This window comes from Coloeus monedula (assembly GCF_965178545.1).
Source record: "Coloeus monedula genome assembly, chromosome: 3".
Lineage (NCBI taxonomy): Eukaryota > Metazoa > Chordata > Aves > Passeriformes > Corvidae > Coloeus > Coloeus monedula.
The window spans coordinates 88,224,583-88,247,320 of NC_138783.1; the positions used below are offsets into that span (position 1 = coordinate 88,224,583).

Consider the following 22,738-nt stretch of genomic DNA (forward strand, 5'->3'; position numbering starts at 1 on the left):
GAAACACCAGATCAATGTTCAAAAGTCCCACTAAAAATAGCTCGGTGTTAAAAGCCGAGCAGCACTTTTTTTCTTCTTTTTCTTTCTTTGCTCATGTAAAATTGACAAAAGGCAAAACTACCATTTCAGACAGCTTATTACTAAAACGTTTTCAAAGACTATGCTCTTATAAGGGCCTGTGCTATAATACGTCTTTCAGACTATCTTATCTTTGCATTCTAGACATTTCCGGGGTTAAAATTTAGCAGGAACTGCATTAAGTGTAAGGTTTTTCTAATACAGAAATTACAGAATGATCTTGAACATAAATATTCCACAAGGAATATATTCTTGTTTCAAAACAGAATCAACATAAACACATTTCAAGAATAAATCATCTCTGTCATGCTTGACTACAAACCCCCCAAATACCTTGGCAAAATTTATTTTTAGTTCTTATAGCATATATTCTATCCTAACAGCAAACATACTATTAAAAACATCATATGCAAATAAGTTGGAACAACCTTCTCTCTTGTACTGCGCACAGTTCAGCAGAGATAGAGTTCACGTAGATCCCGTTGTATTGTATAAAAATATTTAGGTTTTTATTACTGTTTAAGAATCTGCGTGAACAAAGCATGAGGACAGTGTTTACCTTGATTAAACACCATGCTATGAAAAGGTTAAGCAAGGTGCACAGTCTTTGGATGGGATTTACTTCACTGAACTGTATTGAAGTTAAGCAAAATAGGCAACTGGATAGAACTGCATAGGGAGGGATAGGAATCTTCAAAAGGTCATTTTTTCTGACTTGCAAACAGCTATCTTAAGAGACTATGAAACAAGATTAAATTTGCATTCCAACATCTCATGTTTAGTAATGATCTGCAACAGTAGATTGTGCTTATTTGATCCACCACCATCCCCCTCACCCCTCATTCCCTCCCCACACACAAAGAATCTGGGTTTGCTGGAAATTTTTCTGTTTCTTTTTCTTCCCCAATATGACTGTGAGATGTCTTTTTCCTGAAATTTAGAGGTGGGTTCCCTCAGACCTTATAATCTTTTACAGAAACGTCTTCAAGTGATGTTGTTCCAGTTTTTCTGGGCATCCTTATAAGTGACAGCCATGCAGGCCTGAGATGCTCCAAGTGCTGTCTCTCAGGAAGAGGCTTAGACAGATTTTCAAAATAAACCCCCAGTTTACTAGCCAGAAAAACATGACTTGGAGCTAAATAAAACCTAGAATACAGAGGGAAGAAAAGCCATATCTAAACTGGGACAGATTCTAAATCTAAGGTAGTTGACCATGACTCTAATAAAAAATAAACCTGAAAAAGCCCTGACACATTTTCACACTTATCTTCTGAATCCTCCCCTCCTTGTCATCCCTCCTCTTGGACTGTCACTCAAAGCACTGTGTTTCCAAAAGAACAACCCCCTTCCAAACTACTGACAATTCAGTCCATAAACAGAGTTTTTCTTCACTGTGGCAACTTTCCAAGTAAGGACTATGAGATCATCATACAGTTGTTTTTATCACAGAACAATAACAACTTAGTACTACCACACAATAATTAATTAGGAAGAAGAAGAAACAAAAAGAGAAGCCATACTACTCTCTCCTGATATTCTTCTGGGCACTTAAAAACCTCCAAGTCCCACGCTGAGCACTTATTAATAAACAAATAACTAGAGAACTAAACACAGTGCTGCCAGAAGTACATCAAAAATGTTTGTGGCTGTGGTATTTTCCTCCTGCTATTTTATGAAGATTTCGGGTAAAGAGCAACCTGATCAGTATCTTAATAGCTGACAAAGTCAATTAGAGCAACTAAGGATTTGCAAGACATTAGAATGCACATTAATCACCCTTGGTCAAAGGATTCAGCTCCTTTTTGAACCCAGTATTGGGACAAACCAGCATCCAGGCAAAGGACAGCTCTTCACTAATGTACAGTTTTAAGTTTCAGTGTTTATCAAACTGAGGAGGTATCTGGGACAAGGGCTGTCACTGACTGTAAGTGCTGTACCCATCATTTGTCACTACAGGCACATCAGAGATCTACAACCACAACTTCCACTTCAGAGCAAGCTTTTCTCTCAGTGGTCATAAGTTTGCTATCCAGCAGTCAGCTTCTAAATGTATCTTTGTCACAGGCTAAACTTAACATGCCTTTGTCCAGCCCTACAAATTCACTCAAAGCCTGATTTATCACATAGCATTCCCTGTGTAATGCAGGGCAACTGCAGGGCAATACAGCAGACAGTAAGCATCACACTCTGTAGGAGTGATCAAAAAGCACAAGCTGCCAAACAGCCTAAATCCAAAGAATCCAAGCAATCATTGCCCTTCATAAATCTTTAAGCTTGTCCCTAACTGTACATCAAGCATTCTCCTACTGACTACTGTCATGTATTATGCAATTATCACCATGCATTCTACATAAGTTAAATATTTTATCCATGTGCTAGGTGCACACACAAATTCAATCAGTAAGACATGCCATATATTCAGTTCACATCACCTCTAAATCACACAAGTAGGCACTTCTGTTTTGGTATCATAATCTTCCTACAATACCATACTGTGACACATAGACCTGCACTAGTCCTCCAATGGTCTGCAGAAATCCTGCTTGTTGGCTATCACCTAGCTGATATCAGCCACATTTCAAAGCTCCCCATGACTCCAGAAGCAGAGTTGCAGCAATTGCATTTCCCATTTTACCAGTCTTCCTGACATATCCAACACAGCTGTCTCAGACTCCTCTTGTAACATAAGTACTTCTTCACTGTAGCTTTTCACAGAATGGTTTGGGTTGGAAGGGACCTTAAAGACCAATTAGTTACAACCCCCCTGCCATTCCAGTAGATCAGGCTGTTCAAAGCCCCATCCAATCTGGCCTTGAACACTTCCAGGGATGGGGCATCCACGGTTTCTCTGGGCAACCTGTTCCAATGTCTCACCACCCACACTGTAAAGAATTACTTCTTCGTATCTAATCTACCCTCTTTCAGTTTTCTCTGCCTCTCCTACACAGTGAGGTGAAGTTTCTCAGATACTGAAAGAAGCGTTGCACACTTATTCCAGATCAGGTCCCAGCCCAGATGCACCCAGCTGAGATGCCCTCCCTCAACTGGAAATGCCTCTTTTGACACTTCCATGTAACCCATACATCATTTTCATGATGGTGTCAAACTGACAGACTAAAGACAAACTTGAACCCACTTACCCTCATATAGGCCTTTCTCCTTCAAAGTCTTCCATTGCTGAACTCTCTCTTCATAGGAAAAGTTGTTGCATTACTTCCTAAGCTGAGGCTGTAGCACCATCCAGTTTCAGGCATTCAGCACTGATGCCAGAGTCAGGTGCCCAGGCTCTGTTAACAGTCAAGACAGAAAGCAGGAGTTGGGTGCCTAATTAAAAATCTGCCTCTTTCCACTGATTACATAAGAGCTCAGACTGTCATACTGCTAATTTTGACATCAAGGTTAAACTGGGTAAGTGAATTCATGACAATGTGTGGCCTGACACTTTGCTGGGTTGAATTCCATCCCTTTAGTATTATCTAATTGTCCAATTAATTGTATAGTCATTCCACCTAAAACTGCACACTAGAAATCAACGTCCTCCTCGCATCTGCAAGTTTCAACAGCTTGCTTTCAATAAAGCATGCCAACAATATCAACCAGAGAAAAAACAAAACAAACAAAAAAGCCTCAAGAAAACTAAACAAGTCAACTCCCAGAGAGTAATTCATCACTTATATCTAGCTCCTTCTGTCTCTCCTGTGCCAGTTCTTCAGGTGTGTTTACATGCATGCACCTGTTCTTCCTCCACCTTGAACAATAATTTTGATGCAGCACCATGTTAAATGGCTCAGTAGAATCCAGAGAGACCAGATCTAGCCCATTTATTTTTCTAGAAAACCTACTTTCTTATTAAAAAAAGATACTAGGCCAGTTTGACATGACCTATCTTAGCGAAATAGATTGTGTTTCATCCTCCCTCCACTCAACTCCCATGTCTTTAATTATTCATTCCTTAGAAAAAAATTTTAAGGTTATTAGGGTCAAATTAACAAGCCTGAAGTTGCCTAGATCACATTTTCCATAAATATAAAATTCAATAGTATGAAGAATAAAAATTCTCTAAAAAATCTTAGTAATGGATCTATATTTCAATCACATATAAAAAAAGGTACCTTTAAAAAATTCCCAATTTGGAAACTCCCAATGGAGCAACTTAAAAAGTCATTCTGACAGCCAGAAAGTCTGATGGGTTTTAAAATATGAGACATGGAAAAACTGGATGCTTCTTCTCAGAAATGTAAAATCATGAGTAAAACACCCAAGACCTTCTGAAACCTCCTGAGACCACAAAAATACAGGATATAGCTAAAGCCCTTGTATACCTTTATATGTGTTGGACTCAAAGATCTTGGAGATCTTTTCCAGTCTTAATGATTCTATGGGAAATCCCAGCGCAAATCTGAAATGTTTGCGGGATTCCGTTACACAAGCCTCTAAGAGTTGCACAGTACCTTAAACTCTCATTATGCAGTACAATTTCTTATATTCACAAACTGTTGAATATGTTCATGTGGACTTTTCAATTACTTGGGTCACTCAAGCATGCAACATCTGGAAATGTTTCTGCTATAAGGCATGATGATTTTCTCGATAATATTCAAAGGTTTTTTAAAAGAATAAATACACTACTCATTTCAAGAAAACGGTTCAACATGCTGTAAAAATATGTCTTTTGTTTTTCTTCCTCTTCTTGTTTTAACGTTTTGGTATCTCTACCAGCTTGACATACAAATGCAAAAAAAAAACCTTAAAAGCACAAAACATTTCCTTAGTCTGCAATTTTAAGCTCTTCTTCTGACCCACATTTGCATTTCTCCGCTTTGAGCTGAAAGTAATCATCTTGTTAAAAGGTGGTATTTGTATATGTTGCCTCCTTCAGACAAATTTGGCCTGAATTTTAATATACTTACTTGTTGATTCATTCTTCTAACAGCAGAAGCGTGAGTTGTGCATCTTGGTGCTTTAGAAGTAGGTTTGCAGCTGTCTGCACATGTCACACAATAGTCAAAATAGGTAAGCAGTTAAGATTTCCTCTGAATATCATGGCTAAAATTGTCTAATTGTGCTAAATTAATAGCTATGGGGCATCCAATAGGAGGGGTAGAAGTGGGAGAGCAGGCACCAATCTCTTCTCTTTGGTGACCAGTGACAGGATTCCAAGGGAATGGCATGAAGCTGTGTTGGTAAGGTTAGGTTGGATATTAGGAAAAGGTTCTTCACCCAGAGAGTGGCTGGGCATTGGAACAGGCTCCCCAGGGAAGTGGTCACAGCACCAAGCCTGACTGAGTTCAAGAAGCATTTGGACAATACCCTCAGGCACATGGTGGGATTCTTGGGGCTGCCCTGTGCAGGACCAAGAGTTAAGACTTGATGATCCTCGTGGGTCCCTTCCAACTCAGGAGATTCTATGATCAAATAAATTCTGGCTCCACAAGGCAACCCAGCTTAGGGGCAGCACATGAGCAGATGCATAACTATAAGCTTCAGTTCCATTGAAGCAAGCAGAAAATTTAAGATTTCTCCTGGTGTAGATTTTAAGACTGACCTGACTTTTTGGGAGACCTCAGATCACTGACAACTGCTCCTGACTTTACCAAGGGCTGCAGCTCCCCAGTGTCTACAAAGGACTTTTATCGAGATGTCTGACTTCAGATTAAAGATACTAATTGGAAAATTTTCCCTGCCCTCCCCAAAGTTATGAAAAATCCTGCACTAAAGTTAAAAATAACTATAAGCCTATTCTGCTACTTATTCTTCAGAGAATAGCATGCTAGTAATGCCTCAGTCTGAAGCAATCTGCAGATTTTTTGTCTTTTATTGCAGTGCTTCAAGCTATTGCAGTCTGTATGTATGGGGACCATACAGAACGTTTGCAAGTGTTTGTACTGCACAGTCCAGACCTTTTGATGTATGGAAGTCTGTACCTGAGGACCTACACACTCACTTTCTCTCTTATCTTCCTAGCTAAATGGAAAATACGAATGGAAGTAGGAAATTATCCATATGCAGAGTCTCCAAAAAGGAAAGTAGCATGGTAGGCAGCTGGTTTTGAAAGTTGGTTTAGATGGTTCACATTAAGTGTTAATTCTCTCAGTAAGTTTTAGTGAAACAATTATTACTGAAATCTTCATTATTATTCTGTGGTAGTTCATCTATGTATCTCCCAAGGATAATGCTGAGATTATTAACAATAGGTACTGGACATTTTGTAATTTAAACATTGTAATAGCTTTATAATTAAAATGCAAACACAGGAGTAAAATTAATGTTATCGAATTGATTGCAAGGTTGGACAGGATAAAGTTCTGAACACTTTAAAGGGCTTGATGTAAGAGTAACATTTAATTCCAGAAAAAGCTTAATTTTTGTGCTTGCACAGAACATAATATAAATAAAGTATCTGTAAAAAGTGACAGCAGTCATAAGAAAGAACCAAAGTAACAGCCCACAGATCACTGTTGTTTCCAGATACTTCAAACATTTGAAATTCTACCTCTGCCTTCTCCCTGACTATGTGCCCTCGACAGCTGTTCTCACTAGCTATGTGACATCATGTCCTCTTACTCTTCTTTCTTTCCCTCTCCCTGCATTCAGGCTCTATTCAATATCATCATGCTTTTGTTTAACATGTTACTCAAACTCAGTTCTCCATCCCTCTCTTCACTGTTAAAAGTCATGGTTAGCTCTGTATACCAAAGCCAGCAGTCAGAAAACCCCCTAATGGAATACAGAATATTACAGAAAGGCCAAGTGCCACACATTATGTAATGACTGCACGTGTAGTTACTGCAATTATACATGCCGTGTCTGCATGGGGCATGAATTGATCTAGCATGAACAAGAGGATGATGAACATTACGCTCTAAGAAACAGGATCACTGCACATTTAACACAGCCACAGAGTCACACATGGCCTGCTCTGAATTTATACTTTAGAAACTGGCAAGAAGGAAAAAGGAACAAACTAGCAAATGCTGGTGGTTTTTGTTAAAAAAAAGCCCAAACTGTAAAAGCAGATAGTAAACTTGCAGTAAAACCTAACAGCAACAATCATAAAGCAGCTTGCTGTGCTTATATTAATGATCACCTCTCCTTAGTCACCCATGCTGTTTGTCCACTCATTATCTACAGCAGCATATAATTTAGCAGGGCACATTTTCTATAGATGTCACCCAGAGAACTGACTGAAGAGAAAGCTGTGACTCTTACTTAAAAAGGGTGACAATAACCTGTCGTACACATATTAAGGAGCCTCAATCAAAACAACTGTGTGGAGATTTACATATGCAACACGGAGTTTGACTCCTAATAAAGAAGCCACTAAATCTACATCAGTGGAAAGCAAGTATGCACCAAAATAGCAAGAGAGCAGGCAAACAGAAGCGGTGGCGTTCTCTTTTCCTTCTCTCCTATTTTCTCTCCAGACCTACTCTAACACAAAGCTTCAAGCAGGTAGTGCGATCTGACAAAATATGGAGCGGGTTGCACAGCCAGGGCCATATTTGAGAAACACTTAATTAGGATGATATGCTGTCTCTGTAGGGCAGCCCCAAATGCTGGTTTTTAGCTCTGTTGTAATGGATTTCTTTGCAAGTGTGGAGACAGACCCCACATGGGAGAAGTCATAACTGTCTTGGGGCAGAATGACAATTCTTTTTTAATTTCTTCAGCAAGAAGCTGCACTGAATTGGATGGAGATGAAGGATTGCCTCAGGCATTTCTTTTCCAATGCAAACAATGCTGGCAATGCTAATTTGCTGCTGGCAACTTTATCCTGGCCTTCTTGGGATGGAGAAAGATCTCTAAGTGCATGCCTGACTCCCAAGTTGATCTTCACTGAACAGTTCAAGATGGTGAAAGGAAAAAAATTACACAAAAGCCTCTAGAGCATCCTGTTGTGCACTCTATTCCATTCTGCCCCAGTTAAATAACCGAGTCCATGGTATCGACCATTTGCTTTAATTTCAGATGTAGGCACAATCATGGCAGCACACCTCTTTAGACTTTTCAGTAATTGATCCTCAGTCTGCATTAAGACACACACTTGACACAAGAAAAGCAATGCTGCAGGAGAAAGTGCATCTGCTGACTTTGTCTGTTTGATCATACGAACGAACTTGATCTCCCTTAGCAGGAGCAGGGGAATAACATCTCTGAGAAGTCAATACTGTTCACCATTGACTCTACTCCACCATTCATTATTTGCTGAACTCTGTAAAAGGGCACTGAGGGCACTACATCAGGGACAAGGCCACTGAGGTTCACCCTTAATTTCTGCATGCAACCATAAGCATCACATTTGACCAAGAGCATCCTGTTTCACCTCTCTCTACCTCCTACTCCCAGACCAGAAAAACCTCCTGCCTCTACCAGAAGACTCATTTTATTAGTCTGCTTCATACTGCCTTGCAGTTCAGGCCACATCCCCCATCTCATCAGGACATGTGGCCCAACTTCTCTTACTCTCAGGAATACCAGAAGCAGCTGTTCAGCTCAACATACAGCTGCTCTGCACACAGGAAGCAAGAGGAGTCCTATGACTGAACTTTGGTTAGAAACAAGTGGCCAAGAGTCTTCTCAGTTCTGCTAACAGGAACCCCACCAGGACACAGATTTCTCTCTCAGGTCCTAGTAATGTGACCAACAGCCTCTGCACCCTGCCACACCACAGGACATAAAGTAGCTCTTTCACTGTGGAGAAGTAAATACTTGACAAAGGTTTGTGAAGTGCCCAACAGGGTTCACTCCCCATCCTGAAGGATACTGCTGTATGCTACAGCAATGCTCAGTGACTGGCAGACCTGCCTTCTTCCATCTCAGGATGTTTAAGGAGGAAAACTAAAGAATGACTGGTTTGTTCCTATGGTAGAAACAGGTGACAAATATTGGCCTTTCAGCACAGGCTGTACTTGAAATCTCACAGACTTCCAGAAACACAAATTGGTTCAAATACAAACATATCACACTGTCACTAGCTACTGAACTACCTCACCTTCTGTGGACAATGCACCCAAATAAGAGCAGAAAATCTCTGGCCAATATAATGAACTACCCCCAATACAATCCATAGGGTAAAAGCATGACACTGGTACCAGAACACAGGATCTTGTCAGCTTCATTATTTCCCAGGCTGAAGCTACTTCAGATTTGTCTGCCCCTAATTTATGATGAATCTTTGAACTCTTGCATTCAGTGTCAACAGATCATCACACATTACAGCAGTAATCACTAAAATTATCTTACCTTACTCCACCTTTCACAAATGAAATTCAGCATGTGTATCCAATTCTTTTTTTAATGAAGTCTGAAAGACACAAAAAGGACAAATTACTTCTGACTGAATCTTTTTTTTTTTTTTTTGGGGGGGGGGGGGATAAGTAATAAATATAGGAACAAAACCCCACTAAAAACATGTGAAAAAATGCAGACTGTTAACATTTTATAACACAGCTTCTCTACCATTTGAAACAAAATTGTTCATTCTGTTTCACACCTTCACCTCTCTATTTACACTCAGAATTACAGAACAAAGTCATTAACTGCATAACTGGGACGTAGCAAATAACTCTATGGATCGAACTATTTATCTTAAGGTCAAAACACAAGCTTTTTCAACTAGTATGCTTTCCAGTGTGATTTTTAACCTGAAATATCTGCCAGTTTGCTTCAACAGAGTATGTTAGAAATCTTTGACTGTGGTACCACAAAACTGTGGCAAGTCAGCAGGTTCCAGTATGGAGAAGATGCTTCACTATCAAAATGTACAGATGGAGCAAACACAGAAATATATACACTAAGATTAAGAAAGGTAGATCTTCATTTCACAGAAAAATGCACTGATCAGTCATAAGCAAAGCACTCCTCAAAACATTAAATTCAGGGAAGATTCATACATAAAGCAATGTTCAAATTTGTGATGCAGTAATCAAGATGCAATTCATCAGTTTACAGCAAAACTAGCAAAGCAGAACAAGGACTGAAGTAAAAGAAAGACATTAAAGAGTACTAAGATAAAACAGTACACTGCAGACTAACAAGAACTTCTGCTACCAACTGGGACCTTATCAGTTGAAAAAAAAAACAAGAAGAAAGAAGACCTTCGAGTCAGATAAGACAGCCACAAAAAGGGTGAGAGCTGCACTAGGGTGTAGCAGGCAGTGTGCTCTTGTTGCTACAAGAAGTAGCAATGAACTTAATTCAGGAACACTTGCTACAATAAGCTGAACACCGTCCAGCTCAGTCTGCAACTTGTAGAGAAAGGTTTGTGCAGACAAGGAAGAGGCACCTTCTGCAAAAATACTGTTAAACTCAGCAAAGTGGAAGCCCAGCTGAGTTACAATTTGCTCTTCAGAAATACATGACAAGGGCTCACACCACTGTGGTGAAGAAAGTGTTAAGATAAACAGGATGTTAACAAAGTAACAAACCTAACCTGATTTATAGGACTAATAGCCAAGGATAACCTTGTTTCCCATATAATAGGAGTGTTATGCCCCTGTTAAAACGAGACTTAACAACTCAGGAAATTCCATCCAGCCCTGTGCTTTCATGGACTCATCAGCAAAGCATCTAATATTTCTTACAAAATTATACCTCTTCACAGAAGTGGCCTGTAAAGCACCTTAGGTTTTGTTCTCTTTTCATTGTCCAAGGTGAAGGCAGAACAAACTCGAGGTTCACTTCTATGACTGTCAGTTCAGAAGTTACAAAGCATTTAAGTAACCCTGGCTTTTTGTCCTCCATGAGGACAGACATCTAACATTATATTGGAGGTCTGTGCAGGGTAAGTGTGATATGCACGTTTTCAGGAAAAAATAGTCACACACTATTTAAAATAATTTTTATTTCATCAAATTCAGTTGCAAAGTTCCAATTGAATACCCTTTATAACTTCAACTGTATTTATTTAGAATGGTTATTTTTTTCTTTTTCCACTCTAAAAGCAGGCCAAGTACTGTGAAAGCTCCCAGATACCATGAAAGCCACTCCCAAGTCAAGTCATTGCCAGTCACAGTTACAAGATCAAGGGCTGATACCATGGACCTACTACATTATAATCCTGTAATATACTGTACCACCATTCACCTGCAGGACACCTAATATAAATACTTAAACCTGGTCAGTTATTATTCATTTCATTTAAATGAAGGAATTAAAATGGCAGAGATGATAAAGGAATCTAAAAATTCTATTTACAACACTGTGACAAAAAACAGATTAGTTCTATGGTGACAGGAAAATCCTTTTCAACTTTGTGGCTTAGCTCATGTATCTGTAAAATAGAGACGATGTAACTACATCGAGCTTCTCTGCTGCCAAGTTATATTCGTAACTTGTTCACTACCTTCAGGAAGTCACACCCATCTTGCAAAGCAACACTGAGATTAGCAACGTGTACTAAAATCAGCCCATCAGTGAGATTTTTTTAAAAAATATTGCAACTTCTGCAGAGAAGGCAAGACCTACATACCAATGTCTCTGCAAGTTCTGACCTTCCACAGATGCCCTCCTGCTCTGCACCCCCTTCTGAAAGGAACTTTGGATTTTCAACTACATTTCTAGAGTCCATCTTTAAATTCTCCTCTTTGACACAACCACAGTTTTTCACTGCATTCCAGTTCTGTTGCACTTTGGTACCTGATTAAGAATTGTCAAAGTGCCGCTTTAGCTATAACAACTAAACTGAAGACCAGCAGCATATGCCCAGGTATTACATTCCCAGAGATGCCAGTGGCACTTGCAGATGAACGATTCTAACTGTGCACCAATTCCAGCCACCCTTTTGCACCCTACACTGTAAAGCTTTTTAATTATATTGCCATATAATAGCCGTAAAACCATAGCAGAGTGTGGTAACGTACTACTGTAAACCGCACCATAGGACCATCTTCTTGACATGTTCTGCCTCTGGCCTTTTGCACTAAGACATCTTCATGACAGAAAAAAAAAAAGATTCTATTAAAGACTGCAGCACGGTTTTACTTAATTAAAACCATATAGAAATTGTTTTGCAATCGACTGCTGATGGCAATTCAAACCTGAGAGCTTGCTGTCAGATTTTAAAACCAATTGAGATCCTTCACTATAAGGAAATTATCTGCAGTGAGGCTTTTTTCCTCCCCAATCACTTATACTTGCATCCAGGGTTACTACACAAACTGAGAACACCAGTTCTCAAATAAATCTGCCACACTGTTATTCCAAAGTACTGCAGAAAGTGAAGCACATGACACTATTTTCTGCAGAAAAACATCAGTGTGATAAAAATAACATAAAAATAACAGGGAGTATACATGCTCCCACTGGAAAATCCCTCACTTTCTCCTCCATGTTCCCTTCTTCCTTCTTTCTGACTCACTGAATAGCCGCTAAATCGTTCCAGGAAGGAAGGCACAACTAACACTTTTCCTTTGCAATTAAATATGGTGTCAACACCTCTGAAGGTACCTGCAACCCATGACAGCAGGTGTAATTCTGTCTATTAGTTAAACAGGGAAAAACAGCCACTTTGACTGGAGGCTAGCCTTGATAGCTTTTATCCAGGTACAGTCCAACAGATGCGATATTCCCTCGAGAGTTTTGCCAATCTAAACTATTGTCTCCCATTGCTTGTCCTCAATTTTCCCTTCCATCTGTCAGCAAAATGGCACATGTTGGTTATAACCTAAACTTCTTCTAAAAAAAACTCCAAGCACACCACATCAAAAGCAAACAAAACAAAAACATGACTCCATCACCCTACCCCACTTCTCCCCAGAATAACTGGACAGAAAAAAAGCAAAACAGAAAGGTACAATGCAAAACCAAAGCTGACAGGATCGAGACGGGGAAGAACTGTTTGCTGATTACACTGGCGAATTTAAGGAGCAAGAACCTCTGCAGTGGACAAGAAGCTGAGGATGAACCACATGACAGCAAAGCTGCAAACTAACACTCATTCAAAACAAGTTGTTAGATCCAGTGTAGCTCAGAAGATATTTCCTGTAAACATATTTTAAAGGCTCAAGGTTCCAATAATCAGCCTACAAACACAGGCAGCATGTTCCATTCCTAGTGGAGAAAGCAGAATATACAGTGTGTCCTGCTGTGCTCTGATCTTCTCCTTTGCTTTGTGGCAAATAAAATACTGCATTCTCTGAACTCTTTTGCAATTATATATGATTTCCTGAACTCTTTCTTCATTCCCCATCTTGAAATACCAGTTTACAGGAACATAAGAACATAAAGAAGATAAACTCACTTCATTCTGAGCAAATCATTATTGTGATCAATGTGGCACCTCTTTTTGCAGTAATTAGACAAGATGCTATCACCATTACATCAAAATACACCCTCCAGAAAAAGAGGAAATTTGCCTTGTCTTCATTGACTTCCCCAGAATTATTTCAGATTTGCTTGCATTATGTATGCAACCTGTACTGTGCGCATTATGTACACAACATTAAAATTTCATCTATTCTCAGCTCCTGGTTGTGAAGAAATAAAACACACGTCTGCAACTCTATATCACTTGGTTGCAGCAGTGCTTTAGCATTCCTCATGCTAGGCCATGCTCCTGAATGAGTCACAACTTCACAATTTGAATGAGTTGGGCAGAAACACAGGTACAATTTACCTTGCTCTGCACCTGATTTTTATTAAAAGAAAATCACAGCACACAGCAATACCTCCCCAGGTTGAACACACATGGAGTCAGAACCCAGAGCATTAGGTCCATTCCTCAACATTGTCAAATGCACACCTCCACAGTCTAGATAAAGAGTGCAGTCCTGCAAAATGGGAAGCCAGGAAGAGAAAATTACAAAAGATAGTCTCAAGGTCAAACCAGTTTGCACAAGTGGATCCTGTATTCCATATTCTATTTTACTATTCCGTATTCTAATTTACATATTCTATTCCATATTTCTATTCACTAAAGAGAAGACATAGTTCCATTTTGCAAGCATTAAGGACCCAACCATCTGCTATGTGTTTATGCAGAAAAGATGAGATGACACCCAGGACCATGATGCACCAACCGTGAACAGTTTTGTAATAGTATTGACAGTAAATGAATGGTGTCCAGTACCTAAAATTCTTACTCTCTTCTCTCATTTATTCTATCATTGTCACAGTTAAACACATTTTAGTTAGCTACCAAATGCCTACATTGCCTCTCTTTTTTTTTTTTTTTTTTTATCATGGGAGGCAATGTTTTCAAGCCAGGTAATATTCCACTGTAAAACTAAACATCCAAGGAACAATGGCTGGAAATTATATTCATGCAGTTTAACCAACCGATCATTTTCTGAAGATGTTCAGTTTTACACAAATTCCCAAGATGTTGAGACATAAAAATGGGTTTTCCTTACCGCACTGACCTTGTAATGTTCATTTTATGAGCCCCCAAATGCAGCTTGAGAGCTCATGTAAATGGGAACATTGGGTACTTCAGCCATGAAACATGCAGCACAATATGGAGAAATCTAGGCTGCATTATTAACTTTTCAGATAAATAGTCATGTTTACTGTGAAGGCTCTTTTCTCAGAAATATAAATCACAAAGGAGTGGGGGAAAAAAGTGCAAATTCTAGGGAAGTTGGGAAAGATGTCATACTTTCAAAAAATAAATGCTGCACACTGTAACATTCTTCCTTCATCAGCTACCACAGCCCTCCCAAATGCCTATTTGACACATACCTTCTCAGCAATCAATTTTAGATGTCTGCAAATGTTGCTAGTGACAATAATGCACTGTGCTAGGAAGAAACAGCTCTTCCCATTTATCCTGGATGCCTTGCTCATGACCGGAAGGGGGATCAAATCTTCACACAAATTGAGTCAAATGAGTAGGAGAGCTCTTGTCTCCTGCTTATCACAAATATAACACCAGCTAAGCAGATCTTCACTGGTAAGTGTTCTGTCCTCCACTTGTCTTTCTGCTAAATTTTACATTAAATTGCTATTTAAAGACACCCTTGGTTTTTAAAGAGACAATTCTTACCTGTGCCAAATTTTTTCTAGCCCTCGATAAAATCTTACTGGTGGCCCCCTGTGACATTTTGATTTTCCATGAAATTAAAGACTATGGTGATGTTTACATACCTGAAATATAAATCCCACTAACAAGCACAGGAAAGAACATGCAGTTCTTCTTGAGCTATTAGGAAATATTTGCATCCCACAAAAAGGCAAAGCATTTACAAGGAAGTCAAAATTGAGATGTGGGTGTTGAAGCCAAACCCCTCCCTTCCTCAGTTCACACACACACAGACACTGGCAGCCTTCCCTCACTTCCACACACAAAAGGAGCTGCTTCCTTCACACTCTCACTGTGCAAATGGAAGTTTATCCTTCCATGTGCCCAACCAGGCCCCCCCCTCACTGCTCTCTGTACCCTGAAGGTGCTCATCTCTTTCCAATATCCCCATGCACTCTGCCTCTCTTACTACGTACCAGCAAAATCTGCCTCTCTTACCATGTACCAGCAAAAGAGTAGTCACTTTTCCATGCAACTTTTCTGTGTAAAATCAGTGTCCTGTAGACATATCAGAGTTATAATTTCATGTTCTCATCAGAATCTACAAAGCTATGGGACAATGATGAGAAATCTTTCTTATGTAGGCAGAACTACAAAGGCCACATTCTTCCTATTACTCACTACCTCCTATTTACCAAAACACAATTGAAAGCCATTTATTTCTCTCAGGAACAGAGAATAATTTAAGTAACTTTTCCCAGACACCCACATTTGAGAGAGTTTATGACAGAAAGAGCTCACTCTAGCCAGCTCAGTTGCATGCATTTTTATGTCATGTATTTAGAGCCACGATACTAAGGTTTAGTGATAGTAATACCTGTGACACAATCCTTTTCATACCAATCCACCATACTATCATAAAGAGCTCAAAAGAGCTCTTCTTCCAAGTTTTCCTGAAACAACAAAGGACACTGTCAACATGGTACTATTTATTTCATGTCCTTGTATGTGTATTGTACAAATCAACATTTTATCATTTTGCTCTTTATGTCTTCAGGAGAAGCCCTCCCAATTGCTTGAGAGACATAAAATTTTTTTCCTGGCTTGACTGAAGCCAGGAAAAAAAAAAAATCTTATGCTGTAAAGTCAGACCACTTGTGTCTATTTCTGAAATGAGACAGAAGAAATTTTTTATAGCAGTTTGTATTTCAGGAATCTGGGACTTATAATACATTCACCTATCACACACAGGAGACCCGATGAAGTTACTGGCGTTTAGTGCAATCCAAAATACTGCAGTGCTGTCTTTTTTTTTTTTTTTTAACAGCATATTTACTGCCCAAATAACCTGCATGCTCTGTTATTCACCTCTGCCTGTAGCTGCTTTGCCATCTGGCACTATCAGGTATTTATCTAAAAAGTAAATTTGAATTAAGGATCATGAACCCACTCCCTTTAAACTATGTTTCACCTGAACATAGAAGGTCAATTCACAGTTACGCGAGACATCAAACCTACCAATTAGCTGCTGTTTATTTAAGCTCACACAGCAGTCAAAGGTACTCTGCTGCTTTGAAAGGCTAAGCATCAATTTGAAATGAAAACTGAGCTAATCCCAGATTTCTGCGTCCCTATAAAATACAAGGAGAATTCTGCACAGAAATAACATGCCATCGTAATCTAGGCCATAACCTCATTTAACCAGAGCAAAATGAACTATCCTCATCCTTACACTGGCTCTGACTCCGGAGCAGGACAGGGGGACTGTAGTCATGAAGCCAAGTGGAAACTCCAACCCTGAAGGCAAATGAAAGGACCACCACTGTTATATACTCATAGGCTGTACCCCTCACTGTTTATTTAAACTAGCACAAGCCTAAAAATACACATAGGTTTAAGCAGACAAAAAATGAGACCGTGACTTTTTCTGTGTGATGCAAAAGCTTGTGCAACACAATGAGGTGGAGCCCCTCTTAGCAGTTCAGGCCTACCAGGGCAAACAGGACATGCTCACTGCCTCCCTCTGTGTCCCCCTGCTTGAACTGCTCCAGGATTAGGTGAAGAGCTTTTCAGGACACACTATAAACAAAGATTTAACAGCTCTTTCCCCCACCTCTTTAAAAACAAGGCAACAAATCTAATCACTACAAGAAGACTTCTTCAGAAAACAGGAAAAGGGGCCAAGGTGATGCCCTCTAGATGCCTACACATATAGAAATATAACTGACTAATAAATAACTGACATAAAAATTGTCATTTCTAAAAATTACACAAATAAAAAGAAGAGTTCTCTGGCAAACAAGATAGTTCAGTATTGCAAATGGTGCTATTCATACTGCTCACATGCAAGGATTTTATTCCAATATAACTCCAGTTTACATGGGCCTATTTCAAACATGCAAAAAAAGAAACGAAAACTTGTAAAAAAACCCCAACTCATACAAACTTTTTCCCTCCCTCCCTCCATTTCAAATTGCTATTTGAAAATAGAAATGCTGTGCTGTTCTGTGACAAAGATGCACTACACAAACACCAATATGCTGCATTTTCATACACGGCAGAGTCCTTTTTCAGGAAGTCTAATGTCAAACAGCATGTCGCTATAGAAAATATGGCAACCATTTTTTCTGGGGAAAAGATAAAAATCCTTATTCAGTGCATGAACCATCTTTTGCTCTGTGTAAAAGCTTCTGATACAGCAGTGGTCCAGTCTGGGTTGATCATTAATTAAAACTGTAATACAGTAAAAAACTATCCCTCATATTAAAGATGACTCACATAAATTAATTGCAATGACAGGATCAGATTTCCCTCAGGTGAGGCTAGTTATAAATCATTGCTGATGCAGCTTTTGCATAAAATAGGAGAGTGCTTCCTCCCACTAAAGAATTTCAGAGAAATGCTTTATTTTCTCTAGGGCCCTCATTTCTCCACCTACTACCCACAGCAACAGCTCTGTTTCCTGCAGTCATTTCCCACTGTCATGGCAGGGAGAGGTAGAATATGCCCAAGGATGATGCTACTGTCTGTTCTGAAACTTCTGCTCAAGGACTGAGAGAACAGAACACCCAAGAGATCAGACTTAATCCAGCAGCACTGCTCCCTGATGGCCAGGAAGGCTGACAAAGGGCTCAGAGTAACACAGAGCATGGCTGCAAAAGAAGTCATGAAAAAAAGCAGGAGGTTTTACAAAGGAAGAAACAGATAAAGGACAGTTGAACACCCCCCACCTGTTGTTTGCAACACAAGCAGCACAAGGAGCAAAAGGGAAGTGCTAACTTACATCATCTTTGTGGCTTTGTGCCACTCAAGGCTTTCCCAGGCGGAAAACCTACCAAAGGGAGAGAATCCACACCAGAGCAGCTCAAGTGAGCATCAAAAAGGGGGCTTAAATTTCAGCAAGACATTCACAAAAGCTTTAAAGAGGGTAAACATAACAAAGCATGGCTCTGTAGCAATGCAAAGACAAGAAAAACAGCTGTGATATCCTGTAGGTTAGGAACAGGAGGGGAGAACAGAGAGCTGGGATCTTCTGTTTGGGTTTACAGAAATGAAAGGCCAAGGAGATAATGAATTCTCACAATTCAAGTCCTGCTAAAAGTACCAGTGAAATAATCCCAATAGCTTCTGCCACTTGTTACCTCTGCAGCCTAATGCAAAGCCAACTTAAGGTGATAAACCCCAACTTTCAGGGTGCCTAGAGAGCAGGCTTTGACAAACCCTATTATACTTACTACAAAATCCCTGCATGGAAGGATCAAATGCAGCTGGTTCCTTTGCACTTAACATAGATATGTTCACTTCCCTGCACAAATCTCTCCTACCTTTGATATTTATGTTTTCAGTCGTAACTTGCTAATATATCCCAAAGAAGGCATGGAATTATTGACATGGTATCACAACAATCAGTGCTAGAATTGCATTAGTTCTTCCCAGAAGCTCTCCAATTCACATAGCGCAAACTGTCTAGCTATCTTGCATGACTGGAATTTTTGTTCTTTTTTCAGCTGACATTCTTTTTCCCTTAGTGGCATCCCTGTAGCAGACAGAGGGACACAGCAGGCAGCACAAGAACGATGTGAATCAGAGGGAGTTCTCTCTGGTGGTCAGCTCTTACACAAAGAGTCTATGGACAAACAGGGTGGAGAGGACCTCTTCTGGTTTGTGTTGATTCAGAGGCTGTCATCCTGTTTTTCAGATGTTAAGCATGTTCTTGAAATGTCTTTTGAAAACATGAACTTTAACATTAATTATTTAACTGCATCCACAATGCATTACAATAAAGAAATTATGTAAACTAAACTGAAGATAATGGAGTTTTACTATAATAAATTATTTGTTGTGACAATACAGAATTCATATCTAAATGCATACTTAATGGCAATCATGAAGGCAAACACAGTTCCGACACAATCTTAAAAAACAATAATTCAGATCCAAATCAGTGGGAAAATTAAGACTGTAAAGAATGTTTTATTTCTACTTTTTTGGATTTGGGAAGAGGAGACTGACAGGCGCCAGAACTTTGTTAGTGAACAGTCCCAAAACCAACCCTAACACTGTTTAAACTATACTATACTACTGTAGTATAAACTGCATTTATAATGCTGCAACATGAGAAATACTTAATATCAGAAACACAAGTTATTAAAATTAGTCAACAAAATTTTTCCTCTGGGAGTTGGGCATCCATGACTGACACTGTTTTTAGAAGCGCCTCTCACACTGTAGTTTTCCAAGTTGGATATCACCAGAAGTAAAAAGATACTACAAATGCACTAAGAGACCTTACTTTCCATTTTATTACGAAAACTAATCTGTTTTAAAAGAGAGAGTAACACCAAATCTGGTTAAGTCATAGCAATGAAAACACTGTACATCAGCAAATGCTATAAACTAGCAAACAGAAGAACCTGTGCAGTCACCCCAAGACAGAACCTAAAGTATGCTGTCATTTTTAAATGCTATTACTACAGCACTGTATTTCATCAAGAGAAGATGACAGTGGTCCCTTTTATGTAAATTCTACAAGGAAATGAGTGGTAATTCGAAGTACCTGAAAGCAACCTAGTAAATTATCAGGTTTTGAAAATACCCTCATGCTCTCATTCGCAAAACAAACACAAATGATCTGGCTCCCTTATTACTGAAAGCAGCTGCCAACCTCACTGTAAGATGCACTTTAAAAGGACACTGCTCTGCAAATCCAAAATTAATGGGAAAAAAAAAAAGAGAAAAGAAAAAAAAAAAAAGAAATTAGGATAAATTCACTACTGCAGTTCAAAACCAGAATCCCTAGCTTATAAAATCTCCTGTGGGGAATACAGCAAATGCCCAAGACTCAATGGATTCTACGTGAACCTAACAAGTGATACTAGTCTAACCTACATTAAAATTATAGCAATAAAGTGAGTAAAATAGCAGTAAAACCATTACAAACAAAGGTTACACCGACTCTGAATATGTCAACACTAACTAGAATACGTCTCATTTTTTGCATATAACTAATTGTTAGAACAGGACATATATATACATCTATGTGTTTTTAGTGGCACAAGATGAAAATCACCCCAATATCTGAAAGTACCATTTATAGTATTTGAAGAATCACATGCACAGTCCCAGCCTGAATGCTGAAGGCAAAACAACACAGCGACTCTAAAGGTAAACAATTATTTTGCTACTTCTAATGCAACTGCTTTTTTTATTCTATTAACACAGGAATTCAGTAAGCAAGAACTAGAGAACTGCAGCACTCTCCAAAGAACAGAGCTGCTTAAAAACTACTTGTTTTCCTTGCCCTACCATCTAGCAGTACTGTTTCTTCAAGAGGTCTTCTGTCCTTAACATGGCTGCCATGCCTTACATAACACCAATGAATGAGAAAGTTATTTTGTTTCCTAGGACACGCACTGCCCATTAGCCATATGATTCTCCATATGGCACAGCACACAGTCCAGACAAAGCTGTGCAGTAACACAGCTCCAAAGATCAGCATCCTCTGAGAACAACAGCAACAGAAATTCAGACTTCACAAGCTCCAAATTCCCTTTTGTATGTATATAAATAAGCAGGCATTCTTACCTTAAGAAAACAATGCTACTAATAATAGCAGTGCTCAGTAGAGCCTCCTCTGTTTCATCTGTGCTCGTAAAAAAAAATCTTGGTGCAACTGTCTGCTGCAGCAGGTAATCAATAATATAACCTGCTTCTTCTGTTGCCAGAGCTGCTCCATCTGAACGCTAGCTAACGTGAATACTGTCAGTGTGAGTCATACCAGTGACTCAGAGCAGATGCAGAGCTGCAGGAGGAGTTTAAGTTTCAAGGCTTCCTCTTGCTCCAGCTCCCTGTCACACAGGCACTCACTGCCTGCCCATGTCTCTGTGTACCTGCACACTACCCCAGCTTGTTCTTTCAGCAGAAGTTGGATTTTATCCTCTGCATAATCTTGGAGAATTGGGTGGTTTTGGTTTGTTTGTTTGTTTGGGGGTTTGGGTTTTTTTTACTCCAGAATAGCAATTCTGCTTCTTCGCTGCAAATATATTTATTGTGAATGCAAAAGCTTGCTCTGCAGACCAAGTTAACACCATGGTACGTCAGGTGATGTGCTACTGCAAGATACCTGTGGGCTCACGTATCTCATCAAGACTAGGGGCAGAACTCAAAAAACCCAGGAAAGACCATAAAATAAAAGTATTGAGTCTGGGCAACATCCATTTATTTGTGACGACTTCATAGCAAAGTGTCTCTGATTTCATTAAGTACTCTGGGCAAGGCAAATTTGGTCTTAAATGCAGTGAGATGAAAGAACTGTGGGAATGACTGTAGGAAGGGATGCACATGAGTAGAAATGTTGTGGGCCTTTTACCAGTCGTAAACACCAGTTTACCTGTGCTAAACACCAGTTTAGCAGGGAAAAGAGCCTATAGGAAAAGAGAACAGCTGCATTATAAACAGGAATAGTGCATCTGGGTTTAGGGTTGAGTTGATCTGGCAGCCTCCCCCACAGCTATCCATCTCACTAGGCACTGATAACCTAGTCAAAGGAGCATTCTGATCATGTATTTATTTCCCAGGCCTGCCAGACTCCCCACCACAAAAAAGGCAAGAACAGGCATCATGAATCCAAAGTTAGGTACTTAATGTTGGACACTTTTGATATGCAATGCTGTACTGATCCCACTTATTTCTGAAAGGTTATACCTTTCATATATTATACCAAGCAGTTGCAGTATTTAACAGATCCAACCTTCAAAAGAGGCAGATGAATCCAACTAGTACTGAGCCATCAGGTTAAGCACATGGAAACGAATTACGGTGGGATGAATCAAGCAAGTATTGTCAAAAGAAGCTGCTGGCTGAAGGAACAATGCTATTAAAATGCGTAGACCTGCTTAACAGTCACTCATATAAACATCCCAGATAGTTCGGGGAAAAAACACTTGGTTTATGTCAAAGCATTTACAGCTGAACATCTTTCCTCATGCTTAGCAAATGTCCAGTTGGCTATCACCCAGATAAACAGATTTGTGTTGAGATTTCTCATGGAAAGGCTAATATCAAAGCATGACTTTCATGGGTCTGCGTGTTTTGTCATTTTAAAGAATTCCTTCTTTTTCAAAGCCCAGTCAAATGAAAGGTACCCTTGCCCATTCAATCCAAGTATGTGCAGCACTCTTCGGTATGGTATCTTGTTGTTAA

The 22,738-nt window shown here is 39.4% G+C and overlaps 1 protein-coding gene across 11 annotated transcripts in view; it reads right to left on the reverse strand.

Moving 5' to 3' along the window:
* The window catches only part of INPP4A (inositol polyphosphate-4-phosphatase type I A), a 118,476-nt gene that overhangs the window by 64,233 nt on the left and 31,505 nt on the right, over positions 1–22,738 (reverse strand). For 8 of the 11 annotated variants that reach the window (XM_082278867.1, XM_082278875.1, XM_082278873.1 and 5 more), the window contains 2 exons: positions 9,322–9,382; positions 3,219–3,365 (listed from right to left, as the gene is read on the reverse strand). The gene's annotated coding sequence lies outside the window, so the exon portion shown is untranslated. The remainder of the gene's footprint in view (positions 1–3,218; positions 3,366–9,321; positions 9,383–22,738) is intronic. The other 3 variants (XM_082278869.1, XM_082278868.1, XM_082278872.1) reach the window with 1 other exon arrangement.